This window comes from Sorex araneus, chromosome 5, assembly GCF_027595985.1.
Source record: "Sorex araneus isolate mSorAra2 chromosome 5, mSorAra2.pri, whole genome shotgun sequence".
Taxonomy (NCBI): Eukaryota; Metazoa; Chordata; class Mammalia; order Eulipotyphla; family Soricidae; genus Sorex; species Sorex araneus.
The window spans coordinates 207,672,921-207,693,289 of NC_073306.1; the positions used below are offsets into that span (position 1 = coordinate 207,672,921).

Consider the following 20,369-nt stretch of genomic DNA (forward strand, 5'->3'; position numbering starts at 1 on the left):
GCTGCTGAGACCTGAGGTGACCACTGGGCACTGCAACACTGGGGTGAGCATGGCTGTGAGTAGCCCCTCTAAGTTACCCACTGGAGGAGAATCCAAAATCTGATGCTAGAGAGCATGGGACCAGGACTAAATATAGCAATGAGCCACATGATAGCAGAGTGAAGCAGATTCGAAGTACTGGTAATCAGAGCTAGCCAGGAATCCTGTAGGGTTATGCCTAGTCTGAATTTTGTATTAAGAAGATTACTAGAAGATGGTAAATTGGTGCAATCCATTTCAATAATATAGAACTCCCAGAATTGGGTACGCTATCCCCCTTTTTGAGATGCAATATTAAGGATACTTCCAAATACCCTTGAGCAGTTCTATCGAGTCGAAGGAATAATTTTTCTTTCAAAGCTATTGGGATTTTTATATAATCTTGCTAAATATCTTATTAAAATGTTTTATTACCTGAGTGTGAGACATTTTTCAATGCCTTGGTTTTATTTTCTCTTGACTTTTCTCAATAACTCCATGAATTTGAGATGTTTTGGAAGGTACAAGAACCATCTTCATGAATTGCATGTGCTGGTGGTCCATAGTTTAAGAAGCAATATTTGAGGTCATCTAAATGCCTATAGAAATTTGGCAACTCGTTCACCACGTTGCGCCTGTCAGGTTTCTTCTTGCTCGCCAAGTAGTAGCAGAAGTTTCTCGTACAATGTATTTTGTTAGAAGCTACATAGGGGTTGTCATAACCATGACATAGACCAAAACTTAGACACGTTTGATTCTGAATTCAGGACCTATTTCATTGAGTACTTTTAATTGGTGGACATGCAAGAACACTGGGGACCCCTCAGGGTGCTCAGGAAGCCCAGGGATCCCTCCCGGTCATTATCCCCAGTCAGACATGTGGTTTCTGAGAGGTCATGAGATTGTGGCACTACTCTGGCTCAGAGGCTGGGAATCACTCAGGTATTTGCAATTATTCTGGCAATGCTCAGAGAACATATGGTGCCAGGGATGAAACCAGGGACAGTTGCATGCATAGCATGTGCATTAGCCCCTGTACGATATCTCTGGCTCATTAACTGCCTTTCATTTTTATCATATCAAAATTTTTCATTGTGATTTAATTTTATTGACATGGATGCCTCTTCCAAAATATGAAAATGGTTTTAATTTATACCGGAAAATAGCCAAACCAATGGTACAGCAGGGATGACACTTGCCTTGCATAAAGCCAACCTGTGTTCTATCCCCAGCATCCGACATGGTCTCGTGAGACCTTCCAGAAGTGATTCTTCCTGAGTACAGAGCCAGGAGTAAGCTCTGAGCATTGCTGGGTGTGCCCCCCCAAACACAAAAGAAATAAATATACCTGAAAATATTTGTCTATGTTTTTGTTCTTTTCCTAGTTAAATATCTCTCTTTATGGTACATTAGAGAACAATTACAGGCTTTTGGTAGAATTAAAAAGAATGTTTAGGATATTTACAGTGTCTCCTTTAGAATTGGAAGCTGGGGGACTTGCAGTTATCACATATGGGAAAGATTTCCATTGCCTGACTGAGCGCTAGTTTGATGTAGCATAAATGGCATTTTCAAGAGCTCCAGTTTCCCAGATTTTCCATGGTTACAGTATATGCTCTTGTCTCTACCGAGAAATATGCTAGTCTAGGGAATAATGAATAAGTGTTCTTTCAGGCACTGTGGTCATCGTCTTTTGTTTTTAGCCAAGTTTAGTGTGACTGCTTCACATATGATTTTGCTCTTCGTGAACTAGATTGGAAAAAATGAACACCTGGTTTAAAACTAAATGTACCAGTCACATATTCATGAACCAGTAAACTTTTGTTGTAGCTAAAGTCTGTTAAGAGCAAATAACAGGTTTGTTTAATGTATTGAGGGTCTAGCACTAGCCAGAATTTTGTTGTGGTTTACCAGGATTTTTTTTTTAAATTTAATTTCATTAGTTTGGCTTTGTTTGGGAATCATAGCTGGCTGTGCTCAGGGTCTCCTCCATGCTCTGTCCTTGGGGGTCATGAAATACCAGATTTGAATCTGGGTCTCCTGAAAACAAAGCATGGACTTAGCCCACTGGGTTATCTCTTTGACCCCATTTATCAGTTTCAACCCAACAAAAGAATAAGAAATACTCTATGAAAATATGATGAACTAGTGTAGGAAGCAAATCAACTTAAGAAAGCAAATCTAATTGGAGCTAAATTTGGAGTATTTTTGCAGAATTCTTAAATATTTCTAAATTAGCCTTAGTATGTTCGGTATTATAAATTCTGCTAATGTAACTGATTCAGTTAGAATATAAACATTTATCTAAGGGTTCAGATAGAGCCAATAATGTAAAATATGACTTTACCAAAAGCCATGTGACATGACCCCAGAAAATAAATTATTTGAGTTCAAATGTTGTTATGAATTGTGTTGACCAATTATTTCTTGTGCTTTGCTCTCCACACAAGCAGACACTTTCCCTTTGTCTTAAAGCCAGTCGTGCTCATGAAACCAATGTGCTTTGGCCAGTGCAGAATGCGCAGAAGCGATGTGGCTTTCTCCCAGGGGCCGATTTCTCTTCCATTTTCCAGATCATCATGTGTTCTTTCTACTAATCTGAGACTTCACACACAGTAGGATTCATGAATGACTGTGATGATGAGCTGAGAGTCATATTAATATACAACAAATAGCAGTGTAAGGCAGAAATAAATTTGTTATAAAAGTCACTGTTAGGGCAGCATTATTTAGTATCCTTTATCTGGTACAAATATGGATAGGTAAAGAGTATAAGAAACACAATCTATTAGGGCTGGAGTGTTAGTTCAGCAGGTCAGGGTTGTGTGTGGTCAACCCAGGTTTGATCCCTAGCACCCCATAGGGTCCCGGACCCTGCCAAGTGTGATCCCTGAGTGCAGAGCCCGAGTAATTCCTGGAGGGTGTGGCCCCTCCAAAAAAGACAAAAGGCTCACAGTGTCTTGATGGAATGGAGATTGTCAGCGACATCCAATTGTGCATTGCAGATGTATTAAATGATTTTTAGCATCAACCTCAAGAAAATAGTCCGGCTTGCCCTGTGGGGTTGGGCTTAATTTAGACCTCCTTTATTAAGCTGCTGTTGCAATGCAACATTACATCGGTGTAGGGTGTGCATAATTATAAATCAGTATCTGCCTATAAAACTTTATCCTAAATAATAAAAAATAAAAATATTTTTTAAAAAATTTTCAAAGAGGGGCTGGAGCGATAGCACAGCGGGTAGGGCGTTTGCCTTGCACGCGGCCGACCCGGGTTCAAATCCCAGCATCCCATATGGTCCCCTGAGCACCGCCAGGGGTAATTCTTGAGTGCAGAGCCAGGAGTAACCCCTGTGCATCGCCAGGTATGATCCAAAAAAAAAAAAAGCAAAAAAAAAAAATTTAAAAAAAAAGTTGAGCCTAATCACTAAAACCCCAGTTCCATTTCTGTTCAGATAATTGAGCCTGTATCCCAATTGATTTAATCTCCTTTCTTCAGGTTTGTGTTAACGAGCTAAGAATCATATTGAAAATTTCGTGATGGTATATATTTTTTAGAGAAAACAGTCATATACTGCAACATGGTCAATATTTGGGAATGGGAGCGAAAACTGTATTTTTCCTATTAATCCTATTTGTAATGTCCATCAACAGTTTTATACTTGAAAATGTAATTGGGAAAATGGAATGTTGTATCCTAATAAAATGCAGTTATGACAAGTTTAAATTCGTGTTTTCTGATGAGATACGATTATCAAGATTTAGAGAAAGCAGAGTCTGCTGGTTCTGAAGAGCTATCCTAGGAAGGACACTGCAGCGCACACACTAGCTGGGTAAGGCAAGCACTCACTGATGCTCCCGGCAGAGACGACCCCTAGGAAACGTGCCCGATTATTGGAAGCATCTTTCTAACCCAGTGACACGTAGTTTATTAGGAGAGTGTTTCTCAACGTCATTCTGACCATGGCACCCATTTTACCTCATTGCCTTCCTGCACGCCCTTGAACCCTATTGATTGACCCCCTCATCTTCTCCCATGACTCCCCAATTATGTGATATTCACCCACAGGCCTCCTAGGAGCCAAAGGAGAAGCTACTTGACCCCCAGTTCAGAAATTCAGAAATGCTGCATGAGGGTATATTCCAATGCCTGAGTCCTTATAGTACCTCTTAAACTGGTCTCATTTGGGGTTAGAGCAATAGTGATTAGGGTGTTTGACTTGCGTGCATTGACCCAGGTTCAATCCCTGGCATCACGTATGGCTCCCTGAGCACTGTCAGGAGTGATCCTTGAGCAGAGAGACAGGAGTAAGCCTTGAGCACTGCCAGGTGTGGCCCCAAATCCAAAAGAAAACAAAACTCTTTCATTTTGCATCTCTTTGCAGATGCCTGTAAGCTTATTTAAACCCTCTGAAGACTCCCCTCTTTTTTTCCCTCTGAAATCTAGGCCAAATTCATTCTTTTTCCTCTCTTGTTTTCTGGAGGCTTGGTTAGTGTCTCACCGGTAAAGCACATGCGGGCAAATGCCTCAGTTCAATATTCGACACCAAAAATAAAAGGAGAAAGCCTCTGCCTTTTCATCCTCCTTAACTGCCCCCTTGCTACTAATTATTACCTATTTTCTATAAATAAAAAAGCCAGGAATAAAATAGGTCAGCTCAGTTCAGAGTAAAAACAAAGAAAAAGAAAACTGTAGCATTAAAGACAAAATGCTACAATATAGAAGAAAGCAGTGGGTTTTTTCTCTTTGACACTTTCATAAAGAATACACTTTAATAAAGAATAAACTTAGAAGGAACTAGCCCCTTCTCATCTATATCAAGCACCATACAACTTTTGAATAGACAGAACTCTGCAAAAATGAATATTGCAGTTTTCCTTCCGAAAGGAGCTAAGCTAATAAGATAAACATAAAACATATACTCTGACTCAGCCCTCCTAAGGAACTCACCTTAATGGTATTCTAAGAGGAATTCTGACAACTTATGAGCAGTGTTTCAAAAAGACATTCACTTAAGAAATAGTTGATATTTCTCTCCTCCCGGCATCATCTCTGCTTGTCTCTTGTTTCTTAGGAATTATCTGTTCTCAAGAGCTTTTGTATTTCCCATTTCAGAAAATCTGAGCATCCAGTCAATGTAGCAGATTTCGTTTGATGCATAGAACTATCTGTAAGACTTGTCATGCACTGCTGAAGTACATCAACAAATTGCATCCATCAACTAATATTTGGACTTGCTTAACTCGGTGTCATTATTTAGTTAGGCTCTAGTATGTTATAGCTAGGAGAGAGTACAGTTTTTCTGCATTGAAAAACTTTGTGTTGAATTGGAGGAATAATATTCCTGGTCCTATATATTAGAGATAGTAAGACACAGAGTTGACAGACATACAAGAAGCAATGTCAACTCTCAGTTATATAGTGCCAATAAATTTTTTAAAAGAAAAAATTTTGTATTTGTAGGAGAATTAAGTGCTGCAACTTGTCCTCCCTCTTCGAGAATGAACAGGAAGTAGCACAGAATGCATATGATTTAACTTTGCCCAGATAATAATTTTGATTCATTTATTTGCATATGAAATATTTCTAAAATGAATAGTTCAAGAAATTTCCAGTAATATTTCTTAGTTTGTGTTGACAATAGATTTTTGTGATAAAATGTTCTTAAGGGAAGAAAGTTGAATACACAATATATGCCTGCATCTTGAGTGTTTGATTCTTAGATTTGTATGATTTGATTTGGGGACATGATTTTAAAATTGTAGAACTGGAAGAATACTAAATTTGGAATAAGTAGCCCACACATATTAGAATGGGGTTATTAGAAATTTTATTTTTCTGTTTCTTTGGTTTTTGGGTTCCATCCAGCAGTGCTCAAAGGCTCATTCCTGGGTTTCGTCGCGGGGATCACTCCTGGTAGGGCTCAGAGGACCACCGGGTGCCAAGGGTGGAGCCTGGACAGCCGTGTGCAAGGCAGGCAACCTGCCCACTGGATTATCTTTCCAGGCTCAGAAATTTTAGACCATATTACATAGACAATAATCAAAAGATAAGGTGGTTCTTTCTTTTAAAATTATTTTTTCATGATACCTGGCAAACTCTTTTCCAGCACATTCTGTTTTTAAGCAAGTCTTATAAGTTAAAAAATTATGACCGTTCGTTTGTATATACTCATTTTATCTAGAACAAATGTGATGAAATGAGATTAAGCTATTTCCTGTCATAAAAGTAGTTTCCTCAAGTATAATTTGAAATGAAGAAATGAGTAGTCCCTTGTAAAAAAAAACTAAGGCACGCCGATGGGCAAGAAGTTACAAATAAGCACAGAGGAATGGGAGCACCATAACGGGAGTAAACCAATAAACCTAAACTACCTGAGGCTATGTTATCCTACAGTCCCTATGTGTGTCTTTTTAAATACTAATTTACAAACTGTGGCGCACTAGGTATTGCTCAAAATCCACAAAAGAAGTAGAACCTTCTTCTTGAAAATTTATTATTCATTGTAAACATGAATAATATAAGAATGAGAAGAGCAAAGTGAGAGGTGCATAAATAAGATTTCAGAGGAAATTTATTGAGGCATCGCTTGAGAAGAAATACTGTGATTTATTCAATACTATATAGCAGTAACTAAAAAAATTTACAGTGTGATTCTTGCTGTGTCCTTTGGGGACCCTGTTCCTCGAGCTGGGCAAGGAAGGCACCGCCAACAGCTTAGTGAAACAATCGGAATGTATATCACAAAAAGAGATAAAATTATGCACGTTAGAGCTTTAAGAAATGCATTTTACCTCTGGAAACCAACAGATATGTCTGTTTTCTCTTATCTCCTTGCCATTTGTAAAGGAATTTAGTCTAATGCAGGTAGTGTTGTCTTTTATAAAGCAATGTATGCTTGTGAAGAGATGAATCAAGGGTGGATGGTCTGAACATTTTACAGCTATTAGAGTTGTTCAGAATAACCTGTAAATTCTTCCCCCTGTTTGAACCGTGGAGGGTGAGTTTGGTGCAGGAGACTGTTGGGTACTAGCCACTTACCTGACTCTGTGATGATTGGAAAAGAATGTTGGGTCTGGCCAGGTTAGACATGACTGAACATAATGCATGTAAGCAGCTCTGCTATTATGGTATATATGTCAGAGTGAGCAGCTCAGGTGTCAATAAGAAAATTAATACTCTTACTTGCCACATCAGTCTTCCCCCTGGATTCAGCCCTGGTGAAATTTCTCTTGGGCCCCAGGACATTCCCAGGGTCTGCCTATCATCGTGAAAGACTTTTGTCTCATCCCTCTCTGTCATCGGATGCCATCGTAGTCCACTATGTCAGGGGGAGCTGCGTTGGGCTCTTGCTTCCTGGCCACCGGAAGGATGCTGGTCGCTGTCCTCAAGGGGACATTTCCTCTTTCAATGCGCTCTTCACTTACACAAGGAGCAGGTCCTGGCGTGGCTGAAATGTCTTTGGTTATTCTCCTAGTGCCCACGTTGGTGGCCATTAAACAGATGACGGGGCCCTGGGAATTATCCAGCTTTCACTTGGCTGGTGATGAAGGGTCAGGGTGGTGATCACTATTTGGTTTTGTTTGTTTGTTTGTTTGGAGGACAAAAGGGGCCAAAGTGGCTGTCATTTTTGAGCCTGCCTTTCTTCTCTAATTCTATTCTGTGTGTCTTCTAGCTTTTCTGTTTCTTCTCAGTTTTTAAACATCTTTAATTCTGTTTCCATAAGGGTGTTTAGAAGTTGACATCCAGTGCCTGGAGAAAACTAACTTATACAAACTAGCACGATCCAAATGAACTCTCCGTTCTGAGTCCGTGGACCTACACTGGCGTTTCTGTGCATTGCCTCAGCTAACCTAGATTGAAAGAGAGCCAGGTTTTCTTGGGGTCCTATGTTATGTACTTAGAGGTTTTCTATCATTGACAAGCTTAACAATATCTTTTTCAATCCTTCTATAATGCAGAAGATCATATGGTACCTCCCCCAGGGGAGCTAATTTGATAGCATCTGCTCCTACCAGATACTCTCTACCTTGTCTAGCATTTGATTCATGAACATGTCTTTGAACCAAGACTCCAGTACCATTTTTCTCTTCCAAAATGCAGCAAATGGTTGGGAGAGTTTAGGCATCTTGTCATTTAAACTCAAAAATTAGGACTATGCCTTGGAATTCCTTCACGAATTAGAAAGGGTCTTGGGAAATTTTTTTAACTTGATTTTGATTTAGGCAGCATGGAAAAACTAAAAGGCAACTTGAATTGTTGTTGTTTTTATTTGGATCCCACGCCGAGTGCTGCTCAGGACTTATTCTTGGCTCTACACTCAGGGATCACTCCATTCAGTTCTCGGAGGACCATATGGGATGTTGGGAATTGAACCCAAGTTGACTGCATGCATGTCAAGTGTCTTACCACTGTAGTATCACTCCAGCCCAGGAAACTTGGATTAAAGTTAAAGTTCCCTATTCTTCACTTAGAGCTCCCTTAGGGAGAGCCTTGACATTTCTTTTCTAGTGGGCCACCCATCTGGTAACCCCATCTGGAACAGATGTGGTAGGGGGTCATTAGCTGATGTTGGGGGAAATCAGGAAGAGGAAAGGGAGTCAAAGTTGAGTAGCTGAGGCTGTGTGTGGGTGGGTGAGGATTATGATGAAGAAGAATGAGGAGTTAGGGGACTTCCTGATAAAGAAGGGTCATCCAGAAGATGTGGATTATTAAAAAATTTCATAAGGCACATATGGGAGATTTCTTGAAGACTCATGTTTTGTTGAATAAATATTTATTGCTGAATACAGAATACTTCTGATAAATTTTAATCTGGCAATAATACACATCTAATTGAAGGACTGTGTTACAGCTCTGCCTTCCATTTGAAGGGGCTGGAGAGATATTACAGAGAGTATGCTTGCACTTGGCTCACAAGGGTTCAGTGCCTGGTACCTGGATGGCCCCCCAAGTACTGCCAAGAGTTATTTCTGCTGAGCACTGGCTGATGTGACCCCCCAAAACCATAAAAAGAAGGAATGAATGAGGAATAAAGGAGGAAGGGAGGGAGGTAGGGAGGGAGGGAGGGAGGGAGGGATGGAGGGGGGAAGGAGCATGAATTTGCATTGGTATCCTGAGTAACCCATAACCATGACCATGAACTTGAGAGGACAGGAAGAGAGTCCCTTTACCTATCAACCAAAATAGATGAGAAAAAAGTGAGAGTTCCCATTTTCTTCTTTAAAACCTGACTTCTGAAGATTCATGACGAGCACTCATCTATTCAGGAGTGTAGCCAATAGCCCAGACAATCTGCTGATGCAAAAGTGGTGAAAACTTGATAGTCTGGGTCTGAAGGAAAGGCTGACAGGAAAGAATTCCAAGAGTCATTGATAATGGTCACATGCAAATATCAGCTTCAAACTACCAATCTTTTTCTTTTATTGGAAGGCCATGCATAGCCTTCATTTATTGTATTTCAAATCACTGTACATTTACTTTTGTGAAAACACTGCCTGCATTTTCTAGCACAAAAAAAAATCTAAAAATTGTTTCAGGAATGTAGAAAAATATCCAACTTAAACAGCAAAAGAGTGCTCCATAATTACTGCTGCACTGCCGTCATTTCTGCATTTCCCATGTTTCTGAAATAACTATCCTGTCTGATAACACACAACATAAAGAGCGATTGTGAAAAACAGACATTTACATATACTACCAATCTTTGAGTTCACCGGCGAGTTGTTCTAACCAGGACTCCTCGATTCTTAGTGGAGAAATGTGAAAATCACTGACCACAGCTCTTGGCATAAAATGCATGAATTTGTCTGACAACTGCTGCCTATCTGTCAAGAGCTGGGAGTCCCCGAAACCAAGACGGGAAGGAGAGAGAAGGCCTATCCCTGCATGGGACACCAGATATCTGTGGTGTTGTGCAGGTCAGTACAAAGCTTACCACATTCAGATGCCAAAGTCAGAGATTGATTAGGCCACGCTTGCAAGTGTGGATGATCCCGCAGGTGGGGTAACCTCCAGGGAACAACGTGAGGTGGGTTTAAAGGGAAGAAGGTTGCACCATTTTTGTGGTGGTCTAAGCAGTCAGCTTGGGATACCTGTCAGGTATAATCAGGGAGTTCCTGCTAGACCCATGAGAAAGCTCCTCTCGGTCCCTGTTCCTTTGTGCAGTCTGGGTCTCTGTGCAAAGATCATTTCTGACTATGCTTACTCAAGTCCTGCTCCGGCTGAATATCCGAGAGGCTCTGCCCCGGGGGATCTGCCTTCCATGGCTCTGCTCTTCGCTCCAGCTTGGTGAGCACTTCAGGTTTGATGTGTGAACGTCCCAATGACACCAGGTGACTGTAGGTCTCCAGCATCTCAGCCCTGTACAGAAGCAGAGAAGTCAGTGGAGGAAACGTTGGCGGGCTGAAATTATTATTAATTATTCATTATTTCAGAGTACTGGAAACAGACCGTCAAATATAAAGCATGGTTGTCAAGTAGGATAATCGTTACCACTTCCTTTATTCAGATAGAACCTGATTCTTTGAGTTCGCATGATTTGTGATTCATGTTTCTGTCGGATTAGGGCTCACAACACCCTAATTGCTCCTGTCTGATTCTTTCTGAAAAAAAAAAAAGAAGCATACTAACTTCTTACTACATGGACACATTGATTCAATCCCAGTATGGCTTGTGTTAATTTCCTGAACGAACATGCTCATCCATGCATGGTGAGGCGTGCTGCGTAACGTTGATCCTGAGTTCGAGTTGTGAAATATACTCATAGTTCTTTTAAAATAGTATAGAGCAGGGGCTGGAGTGATGATAGTACAGTGGACACTGCCTTGCACATGGCTGACCCGGCTTCACTCCCCAGCATCACATCTCTTACTCTGGGCCCTGCCAGGAATAATCCCTGAGTGCAGAGCCAGGAGTAAGCGCTGGTCACCATGGGAAGTATCAGTTGTATCACTTGTCTTCCCGTTGATCTTCGATTTGCTTGAGCAGGTGCCAGTAACGTCTCCATTTGTCACTGTTGCATGCTAGTGTAGCCCAATGATACCTGCTCGCTCCAGGAACAGGAAGAGCCTCATACTACTCATTCAGGATTTTGATGAAGAAGTCTGACCATCTCGTAGGTGGGCAGCCACGCAGTATTTGATATCCTGTGGAATCCAATCTGTAACAGCTCTAGTCCAGCGGTCATCTCTGATGTCCGGCCCATCATTCATTCATTCACCATGGGAAGTAAGCCTCCCAAATCATTTTTAGACCACATTCTAAGTCATCAAACAAGTTACATTCTTGTATACCTTGGGGAAAGCTTGCTAGATTGGACTTCATATTAATTATATATGAATATCTAGTTTATATTTATTTATTGGACTTTCTAATAATACTTTCTTTATATTAACATTCTTACTTTTATGGCCCTTACTTCTCATTGGAAATATTTTAGCACTAGCTATAGAAAACTAATTATAGTCAATTTGAGCAAAAAAAAAGGAAAGAAAAGAAAAGAAAAGAAGAGAAAAGAAAAGAAGAGAAAAGAAAAGAAATGGAGGGGCCATTTATTATACTTCTAAAGTAAGACAGTAATGCAATGGTACCATAATGCAGTGGTACCTTATACATTAGCCGGGAATTAGCAGTCTGGCTCTAATGAAGAAAGGAAAAACACATGGTCTCTAGCAGAAAAAATGGAGTGTGAGAATTAACTACAGCAGAGCAGTACGATGTCATGGGATAGGCCCGTCAGAGTGAAAACTCCCTCAAGCGCCAGAGAGATCGTACAGCAGGTACAGCACTCGCCTTGCACACAGCCGAGTCTCCCAGCCTCTCCAGGAGTGCTTCCTGAGACACAGTAGCACCACGAGGTGTGGCCCCCCAAATCCAAAACATCACTGCATCACTGTCATCCCGTTGCTCACCGATTTGCTCCAGCAGGCACCAGTAACATCTCTACTATGAGACTTTTTGTTACAGTATTTGGCAAGCCATGGGGAGCTTGCCAGGCTCTGCTGTGCGGGCGGGATACTCTCGGTGGCTTGTCAGGCTCTCCAAGAGGGGCGGAAGAACCTGGGTTGGCTGCGTGCAAGGCAAATGCCCTACCTGCTGTGCCATAGCTCCAGCCCAATCCAAAACATAAAAAGGAAGAGTCAAGAGTGAAAGAGCATCTCTAGAGATCAGCCACGATTCCCAGGGTGAGTTGAACACCCCAGGGCAAACCCACTCCCCAGCTCACAGCCACACCTTCTAGGGAAACGTCTACCCATGGCTCACTGGACCACTCAACACCCAGCTCTGCTGCTCTGGCAGAACTTTCTAGAAGTCCTCCCTTTGCAGCTTGCTTGTAAATGGCAGCCAGCAGTTTTGCCGGGGAAGAGTCTCCTTGGAGTCTCTTCTGCTAAAGAACTGCCCGAGGAGATACAGGAGGAGCTGCCGGCTCCTGTTCAAGTCACCGCACATGGTAGCTGCTTCTCTCTGAAGAGAACAGAGGGGAGTGAGTGGAGGTGGGCGGGGAAGCGCTGTGGCCCTGCTGAAGGAGTTACAGTGCTCCAGGAGTCTGCAGGCCAGCACAGGAGCCTGGAAGCAAATGCCCCTTTCTTCAGCACTTCCTCTCTCGTGCCCCTTCCCCTCACACAACACGACAACAACCCCCCCCCCACACACACACATGCACACCCATTCCATGCTGAAAACATGATGCCAACTGGCAAAGGAAACTTTAAAAAAAATTTTTTTTCTCACGGAGGATCAATAACTTTTTTATTTTATTGTTATTTAGTGAGTCACAGTGAGGGTACAGTTACAGATTCATACATTTCGTGCTTGTTTTTCCCTCATGCAGAGTTCGGGAGCCCATCCCTCCACCAGTGTCCATCCTCCACCACCAATAAACCCAGTATCCCTCCCACCCACTGTGAGATACAGTTACAGACTTACAAACTTTCATGCTTAAGTTTCAGTCATACAATGATCCAGTCCCCATCCCTCCACCAGTGCCTGTTCTCCAACCCCAGTGTTCCCAGTACCCCTCCCGCCCCCACCCCTCCTCCCCCATCCCCACCCCCCTCTGTGGCAGAGCATTCCCTTTATCTCTCACTCTCCTTTGGGGTGTTGTGGTTTGCAATACAGGTATTAAGTGGCCATCATGGTCCATAGTCTGCTTTCAGCACACATCTCCCATCCCGAGTGGGCCCTCCCACCATCCTTTACTTGGTGTTCCCTTCTCTACCTGAGCTGCCTTTTCCCCCAGCATGTGAGACCAGCTTCCAAGCCATGGAGCAAACCTCCTGGTCCTTCTCTACTATCCTTGGGTGTTAGTCTCCCATTCTGTTACTTTATATTCCACAAATGAGTGCAATCTTTCTATGTCTGACTCATTTTGCTTAACATGATACTCTCGATGTTGATCCACTTACATGCAAATTTTATGACTTCATCTTTAAAGAAAATATTTTTTTAAAGAACTGGGTCTACTTCACAGAGCAGGCAACAGAGATGAGTATTGAGCTAACATAATAAACTCAAAAATGTCAGGTGACAATGTAGGGTATTCTTTTCTTCATTTCTCAGTAATGCATTTCCTCTAGAGTGGCTTTGTTCTGGGCTGACTGCTCCCATACTGAAAACATGATGCCATGTTTTCATGGTTCAATGGACCCAGTAGCAAAAGGACCCCTTTCTTGGCAATTGGCATGAAATTCACATCACGGAATATTGTTGACTCTGATTCTTACGTGACTTTTGCCACACACCATTCCCAAATCAGTGTGACCAGCGAATGATGTAATACTTTTTCCACTTTATTTGGAATTACACTCCCTACCCCTCCCCTCATCCGAGTGCCACATCCACAAAAGTGGGTTGTTGCTAGGTAAAACAACCAGCTTGGAACAACATAGGTGCTGTTATTGAAGAGAAAAGCTATAAAGTTTTTTGTCTGACTTTAAAAACTATTCCTTAGATACCTTAGGACTTCTTTATTTTTTAAGTCATTTTTACAAGGTTCTAGAATTTGAATCAAATTAAAGTCTTTTTTTTAATAGTCAAGAGCATACTCAAAAATAGGGTGAATTCTAAAGGTATTATGTTGAGTGATAAAAAGAAATCTCAATGGCAATCTGCAGCACAATTCCATTTTATGTAACATTTTTGGAATGCCAAGATTACTATCGTGGATCCGGCTCTGATTACAAGGAGGTGAAGCAGGGGAAAGAGTGAGTATTGAGGGCTAGAATGAAGGACTTTCTGTGGGCGATGAAATAGTTCCTTACTATGATCATCATGGTGGTTCCAGAAGTCAATAATTGTGATGATATTTAAAGACATTAATATAAGTTAGACATTTGCCAGATGCTAAGAAATAGATAGCCCTGGTAGATTATTCCCTAGACGTCCACAAAGTGAATATATGAAGTTCATTTGATCTTCCGGTTAAAATTTTTCTGTATGAGAAATAAAAAGGACAGTTCACATTAAGAAATCATTCAAGTTAAAGGGTTTTTTCCCATAAACTACATAATAACAAAATTTCTAAAGCATAGAAATGCAGCTTCAGGATAAACATAGAAATTGCAGATGAAGTATGTCTCAGTCACTGGTTTATTGGTGTCCTGTAATTTTAAGCAGCATATAAACTTTTTATAGATTTTCATTTTCCCCTTCCTTTTGATTCTTCAAAAATACCAACCATCTTCACTGGTGGTGGAGAATGGGCACTGGTGAAGGGATGGGTACTGAATTATTGTATGACTGAAACGTAAGCATGAAAGTTTGTAAGTCTGTAACTGTACCTCATGGCGATACTTTAAAATAATTAATTAATTAATTATATTTTTTAAATAGCAAACATCTGTAAAACTAAGGTAATGGGTGATAAATTTGCTAAACTTAATTCTACTTTCTATTACAATGCTCTCCCAATACATAAGAAAGTCTCTCTAGGTCCCACATACCTTTAACTTATTTTGTTATTAAGAAACATGAAATAATCATTTTAATGACTATATATATTTGGGGTTTGATCTAACTATAAGCACAAGCCAGAAAAAAAGTTATCAAGTCCAACTGGAACTAAATAGGGCCTACAATTTTCCATATAATTAATGTAAACTTCTCTTTTTCATGGGACTGATGAATTGTTCTGTTATAAGGATTTTGTTTCCAAGCTAAAATTTAAATATATGCAGAGTGCCTTCCTCCAGGCTCATCAAGGGATCATGTTTTGTGATATCCTCTAAAGTTAGAGTGCCAATTATATCTCAGGAAATAGAAACCTTGGTACTGTAGAAATCCTTTGAGAACTCGGTGATTGTTGCCTGTCAGACCATGAGCTTCGTAGGCAGCAGCCAGAAATGAGCCCTCTAGTCAGGAAGAAAGTTTTACCTCAGCACCACATTAACCAGATCCTGTGGATGGACTATTAATGCACCTGTGTGTCACATTGTCCAAAGACTGAAGGACAAAACCACAAGTCCAATACTCACAAAATTCCTGCAAGGTCTCCATGAAATTAATATACATGGAAAGCCAGTAACACTAGTAAGTAACGAGCCTGGGACATTCATTAATAAATGGGCATTCAACTATGCAGCTCTGAGAGCAAAATCACGCAATTTGCAGCAACATTGATGCAGTTAGAGGCTGTCATACAATAAAAGTTGGTCAGAATGAAAGGGACAGATACAGAATGTGGAACTCACAGATCACAATGAGATAGCAACAAGGATCCAAAGTAAACATAAAAGGGGAGCTCACACACAGTTGTTTGGGGGGCAGTTAAAGGGAAGGGAGTTGGGGTCCTTGGCGGAGGGAGACAGGACACTGATTATGGGTGTGGTGTTGGGATAGTGTTCATGTGGAACCATTGTTAATAGTATTGAAATATAAAAATAAAGTAAATAAACCTGGTATTGTATACCATGGTGCCTAAAGTTAAACTTTAAAAAATAAAGTATCTAGACTAAGACCCAAGGATAGTAGAAATAAGTACCAGGTGGTTGACTCCATGGCTTGGAAGCTGGCCTCACATTCTGGGGAGAGGGCAGCTCAAATAGAGAAGGGAACACCAAGTAAAATGGGTTGGAGGCCATGAGGGGGAAGGTCAATGCGTGCTGAATGGAAACTAGAGACTGAGCACAGTGGCCACTCAACACCTTTATTGCAAACCACAATACCTAATTAGAGAGGGAGAACAAAAGGGAATACCCTGCCACAGTGACAGGGTGGGGTGGGGGGAGATGGGATTGGGGGGGTGGGAGGGATGCTGGGTTTATTTGTGGTGAAGAATGGGTACTGGTGAAGGGATGGGTTCTCGAACTTTGTATGAGGGAAATATGAGCATGAAAATGTATAAATCTGACACTGTATCCTCACGGTGATTCACTAATTAAAAAATAAATAAATAAAAATTAAATTAAATTAAAAATAAAGTATCTGGGGCCTGAGGAATAGCACAGTGGGTAGGCAGTTAGCCTTGCACATGGCCATCCTGACCCAGGTCTGATCCCCGGCATCCCATATGGTCCTCTGAGCACTGCCAGGAATAATTCCTGAGTGCAGATCCAGTAACCTCTGAGCATCACCAGGTCTGACTCAAAAAGACAAAAAAAAAAAAATTCACTGTAGCAAACACTTAATAATTAGCCTAAACAATTTCACAAAAAGTGGTGCTAGATTGAATTATGTCAAATTTTTGAAGATTAAAATATAAAATATAAATATTTTATAATATATAAAATATAAATATTTTTATATTTCATAAATATTTTATATGAATATTTTATAATATATAAAATATAACGTTAAAATATTTAATATATTTTTAAATATGTAAAGTTTGTTGACTAGGACCTACCCACGTGACAACATTTGAATAAGATCTGGTAGCCCTGGTTTATTGGTTCCTGAGGGTTTCCATCAAAATACATAACTACTCAGGACATCTTAATAGTTTTTCTTTGAAGTTGTTGTGAAGACCAAATAAGATGATATTTCTGTTTTTCCTCAGTGGAGATAATTTCCACTCACTCCCTACCCCTGTCTAAAAGGCATAGTGTTGAGTTTTTTTTTAAATGACTTGATCTCAGGCAAGAAAGTACAGTGAGTGAGTGAGGGAGGCACTTGAATTGTACTTGGCTGGCCGGTTTGATCCCTGGCACCACATACGTCCCCTGAGCACTCCAAGAATTACCACTAAAGGCAGAGCCAGAAGTAAGCTCTGAGTACCTCTGGGTATGACTCCCCCCATTAAAAGAAATGACTTTCAGGCTAGAGGGCTAACTCAAAGACAGTGCATGCTCTGTGTCTTGGAGGTCTGAGTTTGATGGCTGCCACCACATGGTCCCCAGAGCACCTCTGAGACCAGTCCCCCAGCACCAAGCGGGGAGCAGCCCTCAGTTGTCACCAGATGTGGCTAAAAGTAAGCAAACCAGCCAACCAAATGACTTCAGCTATTGGGCACCACTGAAAGATGCGATGTTGGAAGCACAGAAAAGTGTACAGCTTACAAGCTAGAGACTCACATGTCCTGAGAAATGGTTCAACTTCTTTCTTTCGAAACAAATTGTTCTTTTCCTTTGAGGGCCACACCTGATGTTGCTGGGGGAACGGCACTATGGGGTGTCACTTCCAGATAAGTTTAGGGGTTAGATGGACTCGCTCAGTGATTCTCTACTCAACTCTGGAAGAAAGCTTATGGATGTCACTTAATACTCATACATTATTTTTTACGTTTGTAAAGCAATAATGAGGTGTATAAACTTAGTGAAAGCAAAATCAAATAATATGTCTAATATATTAGGTGTTCACGCTAATTGGTGTTGACGCTAATTGTCTGACACTGAGGTCAACAGGAGCTCTTACTACCATATTTTGTGCTTCATTCACCTCAGCTTCATCTGGGTCTTGGTTTCACCCAGGACAGGCTTGTATGTGAGTGAATGACTGTGATCAACTCTTCCATTAGTGGAGCTTTCAATGATCACAGTTTCCAAGATACTAGAAAAATATCAGAGCTAATTTTAAACTGTGCTGAACTTCTGTTAACATTGCTTAACTGAAATAAAGCTGAATTTGTTTGCCCTCGGATTGATCCCTTCCAGGATCTGCGTTGTGGGGGGAAGGGGAGAGGGGCAACATAACATTTTCATTAGACCACCAGGAAGCTCAGATAAATAGCACGTTGATACCTACAAATTGAGAGCAATTTCTATAGGTTTGCTGTGTTGCTCATTTAAAAAATTCATGCTACCGGGTTATATTCTTCTGTTTTTGTGTATGTTTCTTTATGTCATGGTGTTGAAGGGTGTTTTTGTTTCAAAACTTATAGCCACAATATCCCTTTGCCCAGATTGGTTTTCAAAGGTAGTTCAAACCTCTTTTTGTGTGTGATTTACTGTGTGCCTGACCAAGAAGAGACATATAAATTGACTTTGAAGCTGTGTGTCTATTCTCTTTGCAAATTTATATTAGAATAAAATGCTGGCTCTGAAATACTATTGCTTGTAATAACTACAAGCAACTCAATTTTTAACCACAGAAATAAACTATCTATAGAAACATTCTTTTGATATATAATTCTTTTAATACAGAGGATACTCTGTATTTATACATATAGATGTACACTGTTATATTTAGGAATATATTTAAAGATGTTTAAAGCTTGTTATGTTAAACTTTATAGTAAGTGTGGTATAGAAACAGTTGGAGTTCTAGTTTTGTTTGGCTTTCATAATTTGGTAAATGATCTAGTGCCTTTTTATAAGAAGCTCTTATACTTACAGATAGCCTTGAACATCTGTAGTTTTATCAATAGTGGCAATAAATATATACTGAAATATAATATAAAATTTAGATATAAAATTCTGTATAAAAAGATTTTTATAAGTAATTAAAACGCATAATTTATTGGAAGATTTTTTCTATTTATGAGAATTAGATAATTTATTGGAAGTTTTTTTTTCTATTTATGAGAGTTAGGTAATACTACCAAACAACATCTAAGTGAATTTTGTTTTATGAAGCAGAAAAAAAATACACATTTGGACCACTATCACTGTCACTCTCATCCCGTTGCTTATTGATTTATTCAAGCGGGCACCAGTAACATCTCTCATTGTGAGACTTATTGTTATTGTTTTTGGCATATTGAATATGCCATGGTAGCTTGCCAGACTCTGCCGTGTGGGCTCGATACTCTCAGTAGCTTGCCAGGCTCTCCGAATGGGGTGGAGGAATGGAACACGGGTCGGCCGCATGAAAGGCAAACGCCCTACCACAGTATCACATAAATTTATATGAAATTACTAGGTTATATCTTTTTTCACATTTCCACCTTTCCACAAATTTATGAATGCCTGAGAGAACTGGAATATTTTTTAAAAATGCATTGGTTGTATAGTACCTTCTGTTTTTTACAACATTTTATTTTTCTATATTCCAGTCAAAGCTATCAAATGTAAGCCTTTCCTGGAGTTTCTCTTGAAAGCATGAGTAGAAGACAGTGTTCTGATATTTCCAAAAGCTTAGACAATATCCAAATATACACAGAATTCCCCTCTGCAAAATTTTAGTTAAGAGATTCAAAGCACTTTGGAGGTGGGACAAGGATTTGGTTTGGATGTCACACCCAGCAATGCTAAGGAACTGCTTCCTGTGAGGGGGGTCGGGAGACTCCTTGCCCTCAGATTATCTTGGCAACTTTCCACCACAGCTTTGAGTCCTCTATGTGTTCATGAATGGCATCTCACCAATTTTCCCCTTCAATTAATTTTTCCCATCAATTAACCATTGATTGTACTAGCTGCCATTTTAGTTGCAGTAGATGCTGACAAAAGACGAGGGGTAGTAGGAAACCAAGGTTTATTGAGCTGCAGGTTTATAGCAAACATAAGAGCAAGTTCATTAGTGAATGTGGAATTACAGGAAAAAGTATCCCGGATGCCAGAAACACGTGTTATCTTTGTATGTTTCATTTTGAAACTGGTAGGATAGCTTCAATGCTGATTGATCTCTGCAAAGTTCTGACCAAAGAATTCATGGTCAGAAATGCAGTAAATGCAAAGGTGATATTTAGATCCTGTAAGCATTCAGTGTGGTGAATGAAATAGTCCCCCCAGAGCAGCAGTTGGGCCCTTTTGACAAATTTCCTGGCATCTGTTCCATGGTCATTTTTGCGGCACAAATCTTCCATTAACAAACAGCAAGGACTTTAATTAACTGAGCATATCAAGGAGGGGAAGTCTGATAAAATGACACCATCTGGAATAGAAGATGTAAAATGCTCTCTGCAGCTGTGTTGATTAGGGATTCTATTAAAACTTGTCTTGATCACAAAGATTCCCCTGCTGAGGCGGGTTAACAGT

At 40.4% G+C, this 20,369-nt stretch overlaps 1 protein-coding gene and 1 pseudogene across 2 annotated transcripts in view; both read left to right on the plus strand.

The window, feature by feature from the left end:
- The window catches only part of ARHGAP24 (Rho GTPase activating protein 24), a 693,477-nt gene that overhangs the window by 503,029 nt on the left and 170,079 nt on the right, over nucleotides 1–20,369 (plus strand). The gene's annotated exons all lie outside the window — the stretch shown is intronic.
- On the plus strand, nucleotides 10,490–10,617 carry LOC129405332 (U8 small nucleolar RNA; annotated as a pseudogene).